General features: G+C 41.8%; 1 protein-coding gene across 1 annotated transcript in view; it reads left to right on the top strand.

Moving 5' to 3' along the window:
* Positions 1-23,356, top strand: part of LOC105564092 — a 197,080-nt gene that overhangs the window by 150,368 nt on the left and 23,356 nt on the right. The gene's annotated exons all lie outside the window — the stretch shown is intronic.

Below are 23,356 nucleotides of genomic sequence, written 5' to 3'. Positions count from 1 at the left end.
CGCCTTATTGCCAAACTGACATCTTTAACCCAGTTTTTTTTTCGCCCGAGAGTCAGTTAAATATTATGGCAACGATTATTTCATAAAGTTACTCCGTAAGATTTTATTGCGAAAAACAATCAGAGTATCTCGTACCTTTAGTGTAACAATACATGCACGCTCGTAATGATTTTTTAACAGATAGATCGGATAATTGGTAAAGCCTTAAAATCACATTGACGCTTAGGGATATTTTAATCGCGAAGATCACGTATCGTTCAACCACGAACAATCTAATTGGCCGAAAATTCTCAGACATAACAGCCTTTTAAGGCCTTTTTCCTAACCACAGCACGATACTCGCGGTAACGAAATTCGAGAGGCAACGACTCGTATTAACTCGCTAATTATCTCTGCCTACAGTCCATCCTGTCGCTCTCTTTCCCTCACTGACTCCACTTCATCCGCCTTTCTGCTTCCGACCTCTCTTTGACTCGTGTCACCTCTGCTTCCGCTTTCCACAGGGCAAAGGGATGGCCTACCTACTAAATTTCTCCCCCTGGCTCGGCCTCACTTACCACTTAATTACCAAACTTCTATCGCTAATCCGATATACCTTCTCGCAGCACGTTCTCCCTCATCGTTTTCTCGCCACCCTTCCTCCCCTCGGTTGACTTTCGTCCATTTATGATAACATAATCTACATTTACTGATACTTTCAGCAGATCGGTCATTTCATTTTACATAAAGGAAAAACTTAAAAGTGTAAAATCAATATGAATATAATTCAGTGTACTTTTAATTCTCCTCTCAGTATTAATGATTCCATAATTAATGTTGGCATATGTAATCGTTCAGTCTCTCGACTATCTTCTACTGGCCAAATAACGCGCGCGCCGTTTAATGTTATAATACGCGAAGAGCTTCGAGTTTCGTTCAAAATTGTTATTTGTCACGTAGCTTTTGCCAGCGCTTAAAATATACTTATACAATTGCTTACTAAAATATGCTTGCATAATTTTATTTCTCTCGCCAAGTATTTCCACGAATGGCTATCAAGAGCCAGTTCCAACCCCCCCGAGAAGGAGAGTTGCTCGCAGCTGCGCCCGCGACCCCACTGTTTCCATTAAACTTCACGCTTCCGGAACTCCATTAAACTGAAAATCAGACCGCCTAATGTAATGCCCATTTCGTACAACAACGCGCCCATTATCGCCCCAAAGTGTCCGGTGTCAAGTGTTCGCGAAATCGAGGACGTTTGTTTACGCCACTTGGCTTCTTGAAAGCTTCGAATAATGGAGGCATGATCGGGTATAGAAATGAAAATTAGCGAGCAGTTTGCATGAAATCGCACATTATTGCGAAATATGTGTGAGCACCAGCTGAATAATAAATTCAGCAACGCTTTTGTTACTTATAATCCATTTACATGTAGATTAAAGGCCACCCAATTATTACATGTTAATGATCTGTGCAATACAGTTTGGAATAGTTGAAATAACAATTCAATTAATAATTCAAGGAACTTGGAGCAGGCTCGTTGTAAATTCCTTGAAATGGCAAACAAACTTAGTGTACTAAAATTTATTATTTTATGGAAGCGCGTACCCAAAATTAAGCTTGCGGCAAAAGATGCGCCGTACCGTGCCGTCGGCGAAAAGACTAAAATATTTAGTTCTTAAATAGAAAGAAGAAAGTTACTAAAGGCGAGAAAGGAAAATTTAATTAAAAAATAACAATATAACAGATTTAATCTGGAATTTTCTCGGGATATTTTCTTGGGATGGCATATTTGTATGCTAACCCAATTATACCGAGCAAAATAAAACCATGATTTAAAATTAATTTCGTAAAAGCTCGCAGTAAATACTACTCTCAAGTGGCAAAATATACGCCGGTATCTCTCGGGCATATGCAATTAAAGATTCAATCTATATATCGGGCCAGTCGTGTCGAACCTCTTAGCATTTTCATTACGGAATTTTCTCGAAAAAGGTTTCGATGGAAATAACGTAAAAAAAATGTATTATCGTATAGTTACATTAATTATATAAGAAAATAGAGCATTCAAATATCGTTTCGCAGATGCATCTTTCCCGTAAGAAAATGATTTATTAAATTAAAAAAAAAATCTCTCCTTTGATATAATTTGAAAATACTTTTAAATTTTTAAATTAGAATTACACGCCAATGGTAGGAAGCCTCGAATGATGCCATTGATTAAGATAAATTTTCTTAATAAATAAAGGCAATGGTAGATGGCGCAAAAACAATAATATTAAGAATATTAAATTAGCCGATTATGCTCTTCAATAGATTATTGGCTCGAAAGATGTTCGTTGGGATATTTTCTTAAACACGAGACGCGCGATGGAAGTCAACATTTGCAGGTAGCTAATATTTATTCCGGTCGATCAGCAATTGTTAATGTTGACCTCGCGCGAACGCAATTTTACGCGAACGGCTAATACGCGCGCGATGTGTTAATTATCCTCGAGTATGGTTGTCCACGCGGGGATAATTAGTGTCTCTTGAGGCTAGTGTGCGCGGACGTGCTGGAGTATGAGTCACCGACCACGGATATGGATAAATTGAGGTCCACGGCGGTGAGCCAAATCATCGTGAGGCGAATTAGCTAAATCGACCCGAAAATGGCGCAGCGCCCTAAATTAATTTAAATGTCAGAAATTGAATTAGGGGGATACACCCTTTCGCACGTGTCGAAAGCATCATGTCGATTACCGTCAGGCTCATATTTCTCGCCAAGATTGATGACACGGAAAAACATAAATCGCGCGATAACGTTACACATTGTTATCGTAACGTCACACACGGCAATATGATATTATTACAGTTCGGTGAAATGCATATTACCGAGAAAAGACAAACAAAGCGGTTATTATTAACTCGAATATTTTTGAAAACGCTTATTCAATTCACGCGAATTCAATTCAGCTATTAGCGAACGCTCACTTCGTACAACGTGCGCTAATTCGCCCGCACAAAAATCCCATTCAAATCGCGGGATATATCCAAATCTTCCCTAAGGAGTAACCCGCGATCACGCTCTGGGGGCTGGTAACGCATGAATTACTATAGTCGAGTGCTGCAGATAAAGGGCCACGTTCGCGCCGGCGTGCGGAATCGGCGTGGAGCGGATTAGGCAGATTAAACAGATTAAGCCGAAGCAGTAGGGACCATTTGCCTGCCTCCTGCACACGGGGGGATCGTTCAAACCCCGCCGCCGTATCAACGTCAACGCCCCAAACTTCGCGATAAGGAGCCACTTCGGCAAAGACGAAGTGGCATGTAGTGGCTGTCTACGTGCGTGTGAGTGTATACGACGAAATCCCGATCCTCGCGATTGTACGTCATTGCGATCGACTTCTTAATGTCGGATGACTCACGAATTAACGATAAGCTCTTACCCTGATAGAAGAATATGTAGCATTTGAAACTATATAATTGCACAGTAAAATAATTCTAGTCAGGGAATATCATTTTTACAGCAATTATTACTATAATATTAGTAATAGCAACCATATAGACACAGTGATGCCAACTATTTAAACAATTTACTATAAAATATAAGCTTCTATTATTCTGTTAAAATGTCCAAGCAATGAATAGTAAATTGGTTAATTATTTTTATACAGTAAATGCAATCACAATAATAGTAAATTTAACTACATTTCTATCATCCACCTTGCTAATCACATGGTAAACAAAAGTGAAGTGATTCGGAATGTCCTCATTAGAGGGACGCGCGGTATAAGACTTTCTCGTAAGAAGAAAAGCGCATAGGGTGTTAATTACGAATAAGTTTACACATTCGTACAAGATTACTTATCTTTTCTTTGAAAGATACTTTCTTGTACTATTCTTTATGAGTGCAAAGTGATGTAACCAGTGAACATAGTGAACGCTGTATCGATGACAACGAAATTAAAATCTCGTTTTGGTTTATGACAACCATATCATAAGTTGCGTGGACCAACATTGTGTCTATGAGAACCGTAATACATTGTTAGGTCAACCATAACTTAAGTACGCAGTTTGTGGAAGAATTATAAAAATGTGGTTGGCTCCTAAAGTGAGAGAGAGACTATAAGTTACAGTGAGATTGTGGCAACTGCAACCATTTTTTTTCTGTCAGTGTATCGAAGTATAAAGGCACAGGCCGTTCCAAAATTACACATGCGGCATTTGTATTGTGAATAACGCGTTTTGTTTAGACAGTCTTGAGATGCCAAAAAATAATTAATTATTTCGCCAGTAAACTTTGCGACAGATATTTTATAAGAAGATTGTGTGTCTCCCTCGAGGTTTCGAGGGCGGAAAATTCGATTTCGGTTAGGGATAAGATGGCAGAATACATCGGCGTATCCGAGGAAAATGCCGAGCACGCAATCGGCGGGGCAAATATCAAGGGTGAGCCTTCGAAAGCGCCGGCTACGTGTTTAGCTCCTCGAAGCGCGTGAAGAGAGCCATGATTACTTTTCCACTCGCGCCATCGTGAATGTATACAAATGTGTAATAATCCGTATGCAGCACATGCAACTTATTTCCGATACAGAGATTTATGTAAGGATGCACGTATCATTCTTTGCCAGTTTCTCTTATTACAGTTATAAAATAATAATAAACCATTTACATTGTTTACGAGATATAGAAGATTCCAATGATGCTTCGCTTTTAAGAAAAATTGCAAAAATGCTGAAGAAATATCTGTATCTTAAGTACTTCTGTTACTTTCGAAGATGCAAAACCTTCGTTATTTTTCAAGCCGGAAAATATTTCGGAAAGAAACCAAGTAACTCGCTTTTGTGAAAGATGGGTCTCGAACCTTATTCGCAAATGCGAAAGGAGGTAAAGAAAACGCCGCGACCGACTGATGAAGTTATCCCGGCTTCTTCGAATCCATGGCGAAAACGCAAAAATTTATAACTGGCAACGCATTGTAAGTCTTCCGAGTGTATATGCGTGCGTGTGTGTGTGTGGAGATTTATTTTCGACGGCCGCGTTTTTACGTCCGCGGGCGGAGTTTGAAAGAAATCACGTCGCGTACTTAGGATAAACTTTCGTTTCGTTGGACGAGGCTTTGCCATAGTTCGGGAAAAGTATCGTGTACAAGCCGATACCTGCGAATTGTGCGGAATACTTTCGACCTCGTTTTCGAAGTGGCATGAGAATAAGACGAGGAGATGCCGAGCCGCGCGATTTATACGAAATCAATAAACGATAATGGCACTGTGCGGACTCGAGCTTGGGCGGCTAAAACGGATGGAGTAAATAAAATCGCCGACTTCTGGTTGAAGAAGAATCGATAACTATTTTACCTGGAGAGACTACGTGGGTTCAAAGTAAAAATTCGCGGCTCGAAATTGACGCAAAGAAAAATATATTATTTTAATATGACGTTAGTTATCGGGCTACATTAAAAGAATATTTCTCGCAAATATTTCTCGTTATTAAAATAATGCGTTATTAAGCAGAAAATAAATAGGGGACCATCTTCTAACTCGCAGAGACCCTTATTAATATTTCGAAGAATTATAAAAGAGGCAAATAAGAAAGGGAGAAATCGAGGAGATGAGAACATAAAATGTGAAGGTGCATTTCTCTCGATTTTTCATAAACGAATATTTCCTTAATTACAACGAGCGAGAAAGCGAAAACTTCTATTATTCCCTCAGTTCTCTTCCAATATTAATATTGTACGTCTACAATAATAGTAATAATTTCAAATACACTCTCTCTTGCGTCCTCCGTCTACCTTTTCTCTCTACGCAAAATTACGTTAGTGAAACTCGTAAGGATTAGCGCGTTATCGCCTCGCACACAGAGTACGTACCAATAACGAATTGTATTCATTAAATGGAAAACCGATCGGAAAATCGTTACCGCAGCGAAACAGTATCGCGCGCGCAACGCGATGCGATTCGGAATCGTTGCAACTTTGACATATCCATATCAACAATGTTTCCTGCAAATAACTCTTTTCACCGTGCCGCCGTATCCGCGCGTCCGGCATGTACGAGCCGCGTGAAATATGCTCCGTCGATATACGCGTATATCGAAGGGAGCTACTCGCTCTCTGCTCTAACGAAGCAAAAATTTATGGACTCCGTGGAATGTAGCTCTCCGTTTCATCGGCCCGCGGAGCACGCTCGCCGTCGCCGCGGCCGCTGCAACGGCTGCGTCGACTTCACTTCAAAGCCGGGGCGCTGGAATCAAAATTGCAGCTTTCGACGGCGAATCCTTTATCGATCAGCTGCACGGTCGTGCGCGCGAGCCGGCGCAAGACACGGGGGCGTATTGCATTGTTAAACGTTCGCGTTCCGACGATTAAAAAAAAAATAGCCATCCGGCGCGGCGCACTTATTGTCACCGACACGCGAGCGAGAGCGCGCTCCTCCGTCGTCGATGACTTTCATTGTTGAAATCCGCGGCTGGGAACAGTGATAAACGAGCGCGATGAATGTATGGCGACCGCTTTTCGAGAGCTCGCTCTCACAGGTCGCGAGAAAAGAACGAGTTGAATGCCGTGCGTGTCGGAAAAATCCGACGCGTTATTTACGATTTAATCCGTTGCGGCTGAAACTATAGCTTGCTTTTTAAAATTCTTTTTTTTTTTACAAAAATCCAGAATAAGATCAAACTCTACTACTTTTATAAACATCACTTTTCGCCTTTTCTTCTTGAGATCGGATCTTTTTTTATTTCGTTACCTTACATCGCACAAATATATATTGTATTCTCTGAGCGTGCAGAATAATTATTCTTGCAACTTACAATTATATACTCGCAAGTTAATATTAGCTTACGAGAATATCCAAGGATTAAGGTTAAACGGGTTTCTAAGTAAATTTTTATTTCCGCTTTGTTTGACTTCATTAATGACTGTTCCCCGAGTCACGCGACAGAGAAACTTCGCAAAGTGAGAAACTCTGGAGATTTAAGTTACGGCTTAATCCGTACCTCCTCGCGTAAACCAAAAATCTCATTAGCCATTGGCACTGATTATCTAACAATGACGAAGACGTGCCCATAATACTTTTGCCTTCGTGGAAAAATCAAGTCGGTCCCGATCCCGCGAAAGTTACAAATCCCGGGGTGTTCTAACAGTATCCCGGTGTAGCAGGAGAGATCGCGGGCTAGACGCAGAAGTTTAAAATCCTAAGCGGCAGTTTCGATATCAATAACCTCGGAAATCGAGTTTCGGGCCGCATTATCGAGCTTAGCATGGGATCATCCCTGCGGGATCGCGCGATCGCGTGCAAAGTGTTATTGGAAATTACGATTTTGATTCAATAACCCGCCGACCCGCTTACAAAATTCACCATTGTGATTTCGACAAAACGATTCTGAAGCGGATTAGCGATAATAACACGATGCGATATCATTCTCCCCTCGGGAGAGGGTGGGGGGGGGGCAAAGGGGGATAAATTCGTAGATCCGACTGATACGCGTGATTTGATACTGGTATTAAAATCGGTCGCGGATAATCGCATCTATTAAACAAAGTGAATTCAATGTGTATATTCGTGCGCCTGTTATATGTCTATTATATTATCGATAACGTTCGTAGTCGCAACTTTTGGCAATAGACGAATTGGCAATAGATTAAACGCGCGCGAGCACAGAGAGAGAGAGAGAGAGAAATGGTGCAGTGTTGCTAAAATTTTATATTTTATCAAATTTTGACGCGTAATTGCAATTCATATTATAATAAGACTAATGCTAGACAATTAAAACAGTTAATCTTATTAGAGTCACTAGAGGAACGACTTTTGCCAATGAGATTTATTTGCTTGTCAGCATATCGTTTTCTGATCTATTCGGCGGCTGCAATCGTAGATTACAATCGACCAAATGTATCGATGACGAGTGTCTATATTTATATCCGTTTTTAAATGTCACTCACACGCGATAATGGATTTTTCGTTAAGCGTGCACAATCACGCATTCGACACATCGCGGTTCACAAATTATCGCGGTGTTGATAAGCACCGTCAATAATTTATTGACGGACGTTATCGATGAGCCGACACCTTGCAAATATGATTATACCAGTAGCGATGACCATTTCGACGAGTGACATTTAGAAAATCGGATACAAACGTTCCAGAATAATTTCAGCTTTAATAGCCATTGTTTCAAGCAATTATATCGCTTCGGCGTATTGTTTTTTAATAAAATTTAATAGAGACGTGACATATTATTCATCATAACTAAACGGACTTGATTAAATGGAAAAATACTGGACAAAAAACCGACTGTGCTCATAAATATATAGTGGAGTGTAAAATACAAAAATGCTGGCAATCGGACTGTCATGCAAACTTCATAACGGAATGAATGCCACATGAAATGTATATTTATTAAATTATATTAATTACTCTAACTCGTAATTGAAAACTGCATAATAAATCGGAGCGTCCGCCGTCCGTAAGATCAGAGTTGCGCGCGCGCGCTCGTTCATCAGAACGCGCGATATAAACTATTTAACGAGAGCAATTCGTTGGTAACAAAACTACGGAAACTGTCGAGCGTTATTAGAAAAATAATATTATAATTTCTACGAGATTCGTTAGCGTCGCAATGTGACCATGATTCCACTACGGGTAACCCCATTATAAAAGCAACGATTATCGGATAAACTCATACCTTAGTAATTCCACGACGGCACGGAACTGGGACTTTATTAAATTACGCTAATTACGCTAGCGCGTAATGGAAAGCTACATTATGAACAAGGAAATGACGTATGCAAAATTCTCGAATGCACGAGTGACGCGCGGATGGAAAATTTAATCGTATATGATTTACTCAATGTAGCGCTGTGGTGTGTAACGATTAAGCTCTTAGCGCTACACTTACGGTTACTTCGATGATCGCACATCAAAAGCTCCTAAACATTTTCAAGAAACACGAATTTATGCTAAAATCGCCTATCAGTTTTAACCCTTTCGTCCCGAGTGGTGCATACAAGTAACACCAATATTTTTAAAAATTATATTCAGGGACGAAAGGGTTAATATTGTTATGTGCCAATGCTCGATATGACGAGTGCTAAAATGTTCCATAGAGAAGCTTTTGTAATTCTGTAAAATCGCCGTGTCGCGCACCTAAATTGCATTAAAAAGCCGAAAACGAAAAACGAAAGAGACGCGTGCCAAGGATCCGTTCAAATGTCTTTAAAAAAATAATCGAACTATTCAAAGATCGAATCCAGAGGATTACAGCGCGCGCATATAACGACGACACAGATTTTAACGTTGTTATTCAATTATGAGCTTGGCGAATTTATACATGGTGGTTTAGCACGCGCACGTGTCAATCTGGAAATTCCCATCCCTCCTGGATCGGTTTTCCAGTTTCCAATTTCGCGAAATTCGTTGGCCGCCTCTACCGTCGGCTGTTTCGATCGGCTATACCGCTGCCCACGTTGCAATTTGTCACGGTTCTCTAACCATCGACGTACTAACCAACGCGGTGGTTACGAGAAAAGCAGCCCCCCCCCCCTTCCCCCATCCGATGCAAACGCCGAACTCTACTCGTTTCTCGTCGCCTTCCCCCCCCTCCCTCTCTCTCTCTCTCTTCCTCCCCCGTCGGCAAGTAAACGATGTAAAATTAGCGACAATTATTAAATTACAGTGCCGGCCACCGGCTGCTAATTACCGCGGACCCCACTGGTATTAACAGATTTTATGTCGGGCAAATCCGATTAATGGGAACTGTCGAGCAATCGATGCGCCGGCAGCGAGGAGAAGCTCGTTTCCCTGCTAACGATCGCAATTAATCGTAATTGGCGATAACGAGGAATATTTACAAAAATAATGACTGCGTCGTGCAACAAAAATTTTTTTTAGAACCGTATTAGAGAAGGATCATCCAACGTAAATCTAATTCCAGCAGGGCTGAAATTTGTGAACTCTCGTATGATGATAAAAAATACCTTTATTTAATTTAATACTCAACTTTCCTATGTTTTAACTTGCTATCGCGAGGACTAAACTAAAGAAGCGTTCGCCTTATCATTTACCGTCATTTGCGTGTTGAGAAAATGCATTAACTTAAATTCTGGTTTGTTTACGTTTGATTTACCTGGATGCTTCATTGGCTAAGAAATAAATCTATAAAAGTCATGAATGAAAATTGCATTCCAAGTAGTTTGACGAGAAATGCAAATGGGTTCAATTTTACGTGACATTCCATTAATGCATTTCAAGAATAGTTCGTCAGTGCAGCCTCTTCAGAGCCGGCGCTCTTATTACCATTTCTCTTTGCTGCACTATCCGCAGTGTGCGAGTGATACACATTTTCCTCTCTCGCTCTGCCTCTGTTCTAACGCTCTAACCAAAACCGCGAGGTGATATAGGAGTGGCTTTGCGGTGTTGCGCTTGTCTCTGCGGAATAGCGTGGAACACGTTGTGCCTTGCGTTGCACACGCACGCCAGTGCACGCAAAAAGTCTCGAGAACGAGACAAATTACTGATTTCGCGGCCGATCATAGTCCGCGTTTCCACCCATCGAACGTGGTAAATCTGCAGGTGCGATCGTTTACAGAAGCGACATATAATCCAATTTAAATAACCATAATAATGGTCGTTTTTAAAAAATTGATGCGATTAAAGCACGATGAATAAAGTTTAAAAAGCAAGAAACGACGAAGATAAAAAGGATGGTATTCGTATCAATTTGAGGAGGCAAAGGTCGATGCAAGAATTAAAATCTTACTTTTCTCTCGAGCATGATATTTCTGGACTGAACGATATTTAAATGATCGCGAATCAACCATTCGTATTTATATCGAATTATGCAGTTCCATAAAAGCTGTTTCCGTAAAAGCTTCGATTATTTCAAACTCATTAATAACCGTTAGTAATTAATAGGAGCGTATAATTGATGGAAATGCTCGTCGATATTCATTTCGTCTTGCAAAAGTATTCGTAAGAGATTAAAATTCCCCGTGCGCGATTTTTTTTAGACAACAATTAAATGCAACGTGTAAAAAGTGAAAAAAAGAGCTGCGTCTCTGCGTCTTCTTCCTCATCTCCGCGATAAAAAATTCCTCGTAACGAACGGCATGCGGAAACATTCAGCATACGAGGAATTTACCGAGGCGTATTATAAATATTACACACGTAATGAATATGCAAAACGATTATGCATATCATTATCGCGCATTGCGAGCGCATTACGATAATTCTGATCGATTTAAACGTTCAATTATTTCGCGAATGTCAGTAATTATGAGCGCTGTTGTACTTACGTAATGTCGTTTCCGTCGTAATTATGCATTTACCATTGTGAACGATATGTACCGGCTTTGTTAATAACTCAGCATTCATTGTAACATACGATAATCGAGGCCCTAAGAGGCGAAGTTTATCGACCCTTTTGTTACATGCGGCGCATGCATGCGTGAGAACACGTTCTCGGTTTACCAACGTATTACTTTGTCAGGTAATATCTTTAACACACTTTGTGAATATATTATAAAAATATGGGAAAGGGGGCGATGGAGAAATATCGTTTGATGCATTAGCCTTATGGACGTAAAAATATCGAAATTTTTACACACGTATTTGCATTTAATTTAATAACCTCTCATTAATAATTAATACAGGCGCATAATTTATGCGCGTAATTACGTTTGCATTTAATTTAATTTTTATCATTAGCGATTAAACTCCCCGGAGCTTTCAAAGTAAAGAGAACACCAAAGTAATTAATTATTATTACACATACTCGATTGCATAAATAAAGGGGCGCGGGGAAGATAATTTCTATTACGTAATAACGAATCAAACTTAACTTTTAACGTTGCATGGGTTAAGTAGCGTCGCAGGGGCGAGTAGAAGGTAGGAAACGAGTAAGCGGATCAGGCGAGGTGTTTGCCTATGCGCCCGCTCGCGGAAAGTATTACGATGCACTAAAAATTAACGCCGGGAGTGCGCGGCACAAACTTTCATCTCGGTTCCTTAGTTTTCGCGAGAACAGGTGACCCTCCTACCCGGCTTTGCCCTAGTTTGCCATATTTAATTGGACACCCACGGCTCCCTCCTGCCTCCCGCCGCTTGTCCGCCGCTAACCGTGTCACGTGATCGTTAGAAACCGAAATTTCAAATCCGTGGTTTCGTCGTTCGCGCTCGAAACAAGCAAAAAGTGATAACGCCGCGAAATTAGACCGACGCAGTCGAGTCGGACGTGCGCGCCGGGGCGCAAACATCCGTTCGCGCGCACGTGCGTGCGGCTCTCGCAAGGACAGATATCGCTTGTCGGCGGACTGCGATAGCCAACGACGTGGCCGACGGCGTCGGGTAATTCAGAGAGAAATAGTAGACGCGCTGCACCGTCACCGGCGGACCTCAGTGACCGCAGATTTACGAGCGTCACGCTGCTCGCCGCGACGTAAAATTAGAGCGCTTCCGGAAATGCGTTCGACCCTTTCCCGAAATGTCAGCCCCGGGATCCCTTCTCATCGAACGGGAGCGACGATTCAACTAGCGTCACCCTAAATCAGCTTATCCCCCGAAGGACGGGTCGAAAGTGGCGGAAAAAAAGAACGGGGGAATTACTGCCGGTCGATCTCTCTGTTCCTACATCCTGATATCAAGGACCTGGACGATTGAATCGCGCACTACAACTTTCGCGAGCGTAAAGAGTACAGACCAGAATGGCTGCCTTATACTCTTAAGACAGCCTTAAGACAATGTTTTATGCTTTAAGCCTTGTCTTGAGGTAACGCACAATAACTGTCTTATGTCTTAAGAGTACAAGACAGCCATTCTGCTCAGGCCCTAAAGTGTGATCGATAAGATATTTTTAATTCCAAGTTCTACTTTCGATGTCACCTCAGACCGGTGTTTTCTAGAGACCCGTAAAAGAGTTTTGCATTTCTATAAAGCCAATTGAAAGATTACTTCTAACAAGGGATGTCGGTAAAACAGACGGCTTTAGGATCCCCTTGAAATCGAAAACGAACCGAGTTCCAAAGCACTTTGTACAATACCTTTTCACAGATTCTAATTAGAATCCTTCCCCGCAAGTAGAAGATCGTGATAAGCGACGGAATGAAAGATCAACTGCAGACGTATACACTTATTCGATGCTACAAGCCAACTTGTTGGCGCCTAACACCTTCGGAAGCTCCCGGTTTCAATTATGACTCGTTAGTCGTAACTAAGTAAGAGAGACTAGACTAGACACTGCGGCAGCGAGCGAAACATTGTTTCTCGAAGCGCGCGCGCGCGCGGCGGCATCGGTAATTAATAATTTACATAATACATATTTACGGTGGCGTTGCGCCGTAAGTCCGACAACCCTCCCGCAAGTCCGCGAGCGACGACGACGGCGGATACACGGCAGCGGCGTGGAAAGTTTACAGAATTAATTTACACCGGGCCGCTCACGAACAACAGTTACCGCGGGTATTTCACCCGGGCGAGCCACGCCGCGTCGCCTATACTATATGCAACGGCTGTCCCGTGCTGTTCTCTCCTGCCATGAATGAATGACGAGGTGATCCTCGACACGACGCACATGCGGTAGACGCGACGGAACGAGGTACAAGGGCGAGCATCTGCGCGATGCGCCCCGGTCGCAGAGTTACAACGCCATTCTGTAAGTAGGGAGCACTTGCAGGAGCCGACGACTGCCATTTACTCGACGGCATGCGGGCATTACGTCGCAAGTGCCGTGGCTCCGGTCGCTCTCGCGATCGACTCAAAGCTGAGAAGGCACGCACCCACCCCGCGTCCTAATCGAGGCGTTTACGAGGGCGAAATTACAGCGCGACGACGACGGCGGCTCGAAATTAAAACCATTTGGCGACGGATGGATTTTCCACGTCGAGGAGAGCGGCGCTCGATACACTCGCAGCTTCATCCGCTTTGTAATTCCTTGCAGAAGTGGCAACGGCCTAAGAGCGCTGCGCGCAGTTCGGAGGTTTGATATTGATCTTTACCATCAATCCTCATCATCTCCACTTGATATATCAAATCTATAATCAAGTGACTGACGAAGGGTGTTCCTGTTTTTCCGCCCCGCCCGGGATTTCACCTACATTTCGATCCGCGAGAAATCCACTCCCGCCGGGTTCGAAAACCGATTAGCTGGCGTCCCGCTTCGCGTAGGGAAATCACGGGGAGAGGCCAATTAGTCGCGCGACTAAGAGGAGACTAATGAGTGCGCATTACCAGGTAGATCGTCCGACAAACGTCGAGCGATTTAACGCAAGTTACATGAACATGCATGCAAGTGCTTTGAACTTACAAGCCGTGTCCTCGCGCGACCGCCAATTGGACGCGGGGCGACAGGCGGGCCGCTCTATTTGGCCTCGCATGAAGAGCCATCCGGAACTACCCGGCATTTTCACGCACGATGTAGCGGCAGCGTAACTAACATTAACCAGCTCGCTTTAACAAGGAACCTAGGCGGAAGGTTTTACTCCTTACTTACACGTAACCAACTGAACGATAAAACAAATTGGACGCATGAACATGCAATTCCGACTTTCGTTTAGCTAAAGACAAAATTGAAAACGGTCTGTAAAGTTGTTTCAAATTAGTGTTGCTAACAAATTATCACAGCTTTTAAGCTCGTGATAAAATATCCTGTGTATACACCCAGAAAAACTTTCGGATCGATATAGCGCCAATTATATTTATTGTAGAGAAAGGAATATTTTAATCTTAAATGAAAAATTCTAAAATCTGGAATAAAATGATAGTACGTATCGTCTTTTGTCGAATATCGTGCTGCCAACTTCGTGCGTTGTAAGATTGGGGCAAAATTTCTTTTAAACGCAAGAATATATAAACGCACATTTATAAGTTGCTCTTGTCTCAATATAGTACGTCAATCTTTTTTTAATTCGATAGAGGAGAATAAGAATTATTGATTCTATTTCGATATTGTCTTATTTTTTACACTAAATGAGGTTGTGAGAAATATAAATGCGTCAAGAATATTTTTTTGTCTCAGTAACAGATATCCTTTCTGAGGGTGTAATTTCCCTGTACGTTTTCTTTATTGTCCTACTTCCGGTCTTCTTCATTTCTATCTTCTTCGTCTTTCCTCTATTTCCTTTTCCCCTTTTCGAACTCGGAGAGCCTTTGACATGGTCAAATTACGACACCGTGATGCGCCGTTAATGAAAATTGTCGCTCGCACAGAAAGGTGGACGACGGCCGTGCCTAACGGAGTTCCAGTATTGCAGTTAACTTTATCAGGGCCGTTCTTTGGACAAACGGCCTGGTCAGTTTTATTGGCTTGGCCCAAGCACAAGCGCGCGCTGCCGATACACCGCGTCAATTAAATCGGACGATCCGTGCAACCAAACCGTGCTTCCAATAAGCGATTGAACTTCTCGAGCTTTAATGCGAAAATACCGTGGGAGAGTGATACTCCATTTCCCAAAATTCGCGAGTCGTTTCACGACCTTTGAATCCGTAAAACGATCGCCGTGCCGGATCGCTCTAAAGATTCCGTGTCGAAAGGGCTCAAGATATACTTTAACGACAATCTGAATTATTTCACATATTCGCAACGGCCTTCAACATTGAAATAGCCGTGCATTACGATTGCACGATGTTTTATACAGAGACGAAACGCGAAAATTCGCACATTCATCCGTGATAGAAGCAGTAAATGTCTCGCTTTGAAAATGCAAATGCTGAAAACTCGCCCACGTGAAAGACGCGTAACGATGTTTTATTATAAAATACATCCGTGAAAAAAATTTACATTAACCTTTCTTTATTGCAATTAAGGTGACTCCCGCACGAAGAAACGGTTAATATAGGTGCTTTGGTAGGGCTCCTTTGATTTTTATAAATTCAGATGACTTTTCATTTAAAAAAATATCACTTAATGCATTATTGATGATATGCATTGATAAACTGGGTTATATATGCACGTTTAAAAACATATTTAAAAATATGTGATATTGTCACGTCTCAAAGAGCAGTCAAATTTCCTCAAAACATTGTATCTTTCAAGGTGGCTTGTGATCCCTGTGGAGTTAGTCCCCCATTATTTAAAAATTTAACTTTTTTTAAGAGTTCCCTATAGATTTACAATAGTTCCAGAGTTCTTGATGGATTTAAGAAATAGTTCTGCCCATTAAAGACGTTAAAATGAATTTTTTTTAATGGGGGGCTAACTTCACGCAGCCCCCCCTTTTTCGTAAAAACTAATTTTTTAATGGAGTTCTGGATAGATTTCGCATACTTCTAGAGTTCTTGATACATTTTAACAACAGTTCTACACGAGAAAGTAAAAAAAAACGAAGTTGAAGAATCAAGAAACAGCATCCCAGAAATAGGCATAACTATAAAAGTATTAATGTAATGGAATTTTGCAATTACAATTTTCGATAGAACTCTGCGGGGGCTACCGGGAACTCTCAACAGAACTGTCGGAACTGTTCAAAAATTTTTTCGAGTCTTATAAGACGGAACTCTGGAACTATTGTAAATCTATAGGGAACTCGTAAAAAAAGTTAAATTTTTAAATAATGGGGGGGGCTAACTTCACAGGGGTTAGCTTGTGCATAAATCGACCAAAAGTCGAAAAAATTGAAATTTAAGTATGTTGTAGTTGTAAATTTTATCTATCAGTACGCGAAATTTCAGACCCATTTGCCTATGAAATAAAATAAAGAAAAAATGTTCAAGTTGTATTTTGTAACATTCCAGTAAACACCAAGTAACAGTCGCATAATATCAATATTATAATTTCCAACTTAACAATGGGAATGTAATAGAACATGGGTGTTAAGTAGGAAATTATAATATTAATTTTATGTATAATAACAGTTACTCGGTGTTTACTGCAATGTTAAAAAGTACAACTTTAACATTTTTCCTTAATTTTATTTCATCGGCGACCGGGTCTGAAATTTCGCGTACTGATAGATAAAATGTACAACCACAGCATACGTAAGTTTCAATTTTTTCCTACTTTTGGTCGGTTTATGCAGGAGCCAAACCTTAATTAGATTGCCATTCTATACGTGCGCAAGCGTAAGCACGGAATATCAAGCCTGTCTCCGAGGTATTTAACGTCTTGCAAAATGAATTAATGAATATTACTTCGGAGATTAACATCGGTCCGCGTTTTCAGGTCGCGTGATTCGGCGTAATTACATATTCCCAGTATGACTGTACGATGACGTGATGTCTAAACACGATGCATAGAACTTTGCGCAGTTACCCGGGGTCTGAGACGAGCCAGAGAGACGAAGTCATGGCTCACTCGGGGAGTTACAGCGCTGTTTGCGAAGTAATAACGCCGCTAACTCAAATGCTATTCTATGGCTACAAACGTTGCCTGACATACGCTCAAATTATCGGTACACGTTTCCTTGAAACGTTTGCGAGACGCAGGTGTATTTATAATGCATCGAGATACAGAATGCACGAATACGATGCAGAGCCGCTGACACGTATGAATCTTAATGCGATAAGAGGCAATTAAGTGAGATTGCTCTATCGGATTTCACTTCTTCCTTTTTCTACGTCCCTTCTTTTTTCGTCTCGACACAGTCTTTCCTTAATATTTTAGAGGGGCCGTTCCACGACGCTCGTGGAAATCTTTCAAGTAATGAGAGGAAGGTCTTCATTAATTTTTCCGGGATGAACGTAAGGGAATACAAGTATGTAAATTAAATAATAAATAAATGAGAGAGAAATAAATAAATAAATAAAAAATATTAAGTGGTTGAATATTTAGTATTAAAGTTGTGCTGCGAGATAAATAAAAATTGATAAAATAAATAGATAAATAAAAGTAGATAAATAAATGAAAGTAATTAAAATGGTCCACGCGGAGATATAAATTTATACGGGAAAGGGGGAGGATAGGGGACTCGGGACGACCGTATCGGGGAGTAAAAACTGATCGCGCAAATTTATGCGATTTGTTCGAGTTTGTCGAGTAAATAATACGAGCGCCCTTCGTCGCGCCGCCGCGTACATTCAGTCCTACGCGATATATCGATCCCGTAAGCGTGTCCCGCGCGCGTGTATGCGTGTACGAGTGCGTAGATTAGGTTTCGGGCGACATGGGGCGCTAATGAACGGCGGGTGTCGTTTGCACGCGATGGGGACCCCGGAGAAAATTTTCAAATTTGTGTTTACGCCCCCCAGTCGGGCCGGTACCAACCCCTGTTGCACCGTCTGCTCTCGCTTCGTGACTCCCTCACCCACGAGCCTGCGACATTCGACTCCGCGCGGCAAATGAACGTACAAATATATATATATCCTACGTAAATAGCGACGAGATTTATCCCACGACGCTGCCCCTCGTCATTCCCTTTACATTCCCTGCACTCACTTTATTTACTCCCGTTTCAACCCCTTTCATTCTTGCGCGCGCTTTCTCCCCCCCTCTCTCTCTCTCTCTCTCACTCGCGCGTTTGTTATCTCTTTGTCATTAATTCCACTAATTACAGATTATACTTTCTCTTTTCCATTTTCACATTATATTAATGCACCTGATATTATATAATATTTCGCGTAGTATCCAATTATTTTGACACTTGTTTATTCTATAATGTATCGTTCAAAAGGTTTCTCGTTTCGCATTTCCTTCTCTCCCGTCCTGCATCGCATTATTCTTGTCAACGCGGTTATCTCGCTCTTTTCACCGCTGCCCCTCCCCCCCTCCCCCTCACAAACCACCTTCCCTCTTGCAGCATCGAAATCACCTGCGCGCAAGTTAGTTTCCCAGAGTGCACTCTCTCTCTGTATTCGACGACTCGAAATGCACGGACATCGAGTTTTGCGGGAATCGCACGAGAACGAGAGATGTAACTTTGGCTGTCGTTACGATTTCAATTCTACGCTTCGAACCACCACGAATCGCTCGCTGACTGCGGACGGGTCCATGACGGAAGCGACATGCGGATACAAACGGGAATGAGTGCCGCGAGCGGAGTGAGTATAATGCGAATTGCATCGAAGGGAGCATTACCAGAAATACAGCGGGAGTCGGGATTTTCGCGTCGTACGCCGCAAAGTTACAGTGTGTTTCGGAAATGTCGCGCGAACGATTTCCAGAAAAACCGCGGCGTACGATTATCGCGGAAGATAAAAGAAGTTGAATTATAAAATACCAAAGAGCCACAAGTCTTTCTTATTCTTTTGTTATTTTGTAAATTCGAAGATGTGGCGGACGGTAAAAAAAATCGGACTCCACAAATTGAAAACTGGTAACCGCACGACGGAGAAGGGGAAAGGAAAATGAGATTTTCTTCGTCCCCGGTATCGCGACGCGTTCATTTAATATCTGGTAAAGCGTAAAAAATATGCGTTTACACCGTCCTCGCGGATGGTTAATGGAAAAGCGTAATGTTCGCTGCAAACTCTTTATCTCGTGCAGCGACATTTGATTTATGCACGCGAGAAACGATGGCGCGAGCATTACATGATGCAGGCGAACGTTTCTTTGCAGTTACAGCGGCAATTTGTTACAGCGTCATAGCGGTAATGCGCGTAATTTTACATAGTCGGTATGCCAAGTTTATTAATACTCCGGACGATAACAAACACACCACGCACGTCCTCCCGCACTGGGTGATATTAGAGAGTAGCGAGCGAATATTTTATAAGCGTATGTGAATACCCTAGCGTGCATACATTAAACGCCCAGAAAACTCATGAAAAATACTATCGTTATGCAAATTAGCAAATGTTACCGTGCAGTTTAGAAATATGTTTCAACGTGTTAAAATGAGATTATACGTTAAGATACTCTCTTTCCTGAGAAAATAGTTTTAATTCTGTTATTTAAGCTAATAGAGCCGCTGACACATGTGAATCTTAGGCCTGGTTTTTCACTTTCTGGTTAACCAGAGGTTAGTCGGCTCTATATCTCTTTCTTGTATCAATGTTATTTAAGAAGAGACAGAGAATCGACTAAGCTCTGGTTAACATTTAACCAGAAAATGGAAAGCCAGGTCCAGGTCTGCTCCCCCCTTGACTTTACTACTAGCCGAGTCGCTCGAAACCACCGCCTTCGATTCGACCGGCCAAGAAAGGCGGTCGCTCGGCGATCGGAAAAGCTCCGTCCGGATGGGAGGCGATGACCGCCGACCGCGATATCGCCGTCTCCTCGAGTAAAAAAGCCGCGTAAAAACGGCGGGACAGACATAAAGGCGGTATAGACGTGTTTGAAGCCACGCGCTAATACGCAGCGAGTGGCTCGCGCAACCGTTACGCCCGAGCTCGATATTACCTCGGCGGTGCGGTGTATGCCCAGAGTAATTTCCACGGTTACGCGGGTGAGTTTGTTTTGGCTGGGGTAATATCGCCCCTCTGCTCGCTCCTGCTTTCCTATCCCTACGAGGGCTTTACTCTCGTATCCGCCGGCCGCGGTTTTTGTCCCCGCATGACCGCCACCCTCCTACCCCTACGCCCCCCATTCGGCTGCGGGAAGGAGGGAGGCGCCGAGACAACGCGCCCGTGAAAAATGTATCCGCCGAGATCGAACCCTCGTCGCTAAAAACCGCTAACCTCCCGACGAAAAAGTTATTACGCAGACAAAACACGCGGCCGGGTGGACATTGTTTGAGCGACTCTTCCCTTCGCGCGCGATGGGGTGCTTTTGCAAAAACGCCATCTCCAAACAAGGCGGCGCCGGAAGAATGAAGAGGCTCGGCGTGGAACAGCAACGATTCGGAGAAAATACACATGCATTAGAAAGCAACCGTTTTACATTTCTTTTGTGCTTATATGACGTAACGTAATCAGTTTCATTCCGCAAAATGCGTTAGCTCATACTGCCTGTGTACGTAAAATCGTATTGCGTTTAGCTACTCTGATAGTTTTCGCTCTGTAAGCGCAATTTCTCTCATGTAAAAAAAAAAGAGAAAAGAACAAATTATTGGTTTTTCATACTCGCACCAAACCCGGTCTTGTCATTTGCGGAATTAAACGGGTTTTTTTTTTTAATGGAGCGACTTCGGCGATATTATTTCCGCATTTTACTGCTCACGATTTCAAGCTATTTCTCTAAACGACGGCAAATCCTCTTTGATTCGAATTGCACTGCCGTCGATTTCCCCGGGTCATAAACGTTTTGACGATTGCATCAGGCGTTACGCAGATGCCAATCATGGCTAATTGCTGACATCGTTATGCTCGAATATCCGAAAAGTCAATGGGGAAACAAAAGGGTACAGGAGAGGCAGAACGCAAAAATAGAATAACTATTTGTTCGCGGATGAGTAGATTTCTATTGATGCGCTTCGCATCTAGTAATTAGCGGTGTAATTAACAGCCGCTAAAATCGCTATAATTTCAGCACAATTTCAAATCCCCGTGCCACAAACGCGCAGGTGACAGCCAACATTTTCCCGTTAAAATATGAACAATCCGGCCGTTGAAAAGAACAGCGAGATATAAATTACATTTTCCACATTTCGGTAAAGCAAAAATTTTTTTTGAAAGTACGCAGCGCGCGGGCACTTTTCGTGAAAGGAAAAAAATGCAAATTTACGTCACACCGCAAAATAATTAACCCTTTGTTCCCAGCGGGTTGTCGGGCAACTCCACGAATTTTTATATTTTCGCCTTTGTAACGGCCTACAATGGGGAAGTCTTGACCACATAGAAAATTAGTCTTGAGCATCGCCGAAAGAAGAAGAAATCTCCCGGTTATAGCAGTATTATGGTATCGCGTGTAATACATATTCTATGAGGAATACGAGCCAAAAAGGATGTACTTTGAGAAATTAATAGTCAAAAGTTAGTATTGACAATTTTATTCTCCGGGATTACGTTGGATCGCGTTAGATGGACAGAGAGTATTAGGTATCAAGTAATCGATAATTCGATACGGATTGCACGCGAAATATCGAATATCGTCATCTTTGTGATCAATAAAGATATGCATTTCGTATCGCGCTCAATAATTGATAGCAATTTCAACCTTCGATATTCTCCAAGGGGCGTACGTTATCGTCGATTAATTGGGAGACCACGTCAGGGGCTTCGAGAGGTTATTAATTGGACTATTATTAATTCAGCATGTTCCTCGCGAGTTCTCTCCTGAACTCTCGATGCGAGAGGTCGCGGATCGTAGTTACGTACAGCAGTTAGTGTATTCGATTATAGTTTATTATCAAAGTCGTGCACTTCATTTACTGAGAACAACATTTGTCATATCCTACTGAAAACAATATTTATCCTATCTTTTGTATCACATTTATCTTCACCAGAAACGATAAAACGCGCGCTTCGCAGTTTGTGATTGAGCATTGTAAATTTTCAAGAATTCGTATACGCACAAAGAAGGTATTGTATGCGCAACGTCAATTAAAAATAAAAGGTAATTTTTAACTCACTGAGACGATTCGCAATAGCAGGGTCGTAACATCGTTATATATATTCGTTAAACTGTAAACATACAAAAAAATATATGATTAGTATAGAATAATTGTATAAAATCGAAATTATTTTATTAAATATATTTTATATCTTTCAAAATAGATATTTATTAAAATAATGTTATATAATACTCAATAAAAGTCCCCCTTTTAAATATAAACTAAGACAATTTTATACTTTCGTTTTGTAACACATATCCGAGTCCCTGTTCGAATCATTTGAATAAAACAAATACAGAGAACAGATGCTTTATTTTGCACAAGTAGGAAATAATATAAAAATGTAAGACACTTACCTCACCATTTCGCCGCCGTTGCCCGATGCCTCCTCGGCCTGCTCCTCCTCTCAGATTTCCTTGTTGCACTTGCACAACACTCGGTCTCTAAAATCATCGATCGCGCGAAATTTCGGACACTCCCGTACGCGATGTGAAGTACCGCGAAACGCATGAAATATTATTAGCAAGTATCGCGTGACTTTCTGTCGTACAAATTACTCAAACGAACAACTTGCATTGTTGATTCGGAAGAATAGGATAATGGATAACTCACTTTTGAATCGGCGATATAAAACGCAACGCGTACATCGGAAACACAATCTGCGGTAAAGAAGTAGTGATTAATCCGCGAAACGATATTTTACAATCTTTATTGTCATTCAATCTAATCCTCGAAGTGAATTATATGAACGAAACCTCCAGCGATAAATAGTTGTTATTAATTGCAATAGTTAATCGAGATCATTTACGATTACATTTACACAATACACGCGCGATAAGCAACTTTCTCTACTTTCTGCCTGTTCGAGTTGTAAAGAACGACAGAGCGAATTACCGCGCGAACGCCAAAGCCGCACAAATTTCTTTCTTTTTTTTTCGAAAATGAAACAAGTGATACGAAATCGACAAATAATTTAGAAGCGCGGTGCGTAAACGAGAAGTAATCGCGACAAATTACCACGGTTTACCTTCATAT

Source organism: Vollenhovia emeryi, unplaced genomic scaffold (genome assembly GCF_000949405.1).
Source record: "Vollenhovia emeryi isolate VEMERY1.0 unplaced genomic scaffold, V.emery_V1.0 DF939168.1, whole genome shotgun sequence".
NCBI lineage: Eukaryota > Metazoa > Arthropoda > Insecta > Hymenoptera > Formicidae > Vollenhovia > Vollenhovia emeryi.
Note: the sequence above shows the minus strand (reverse complement) of the source record. Positions and strands in the feature narration are given on the sequence as shown.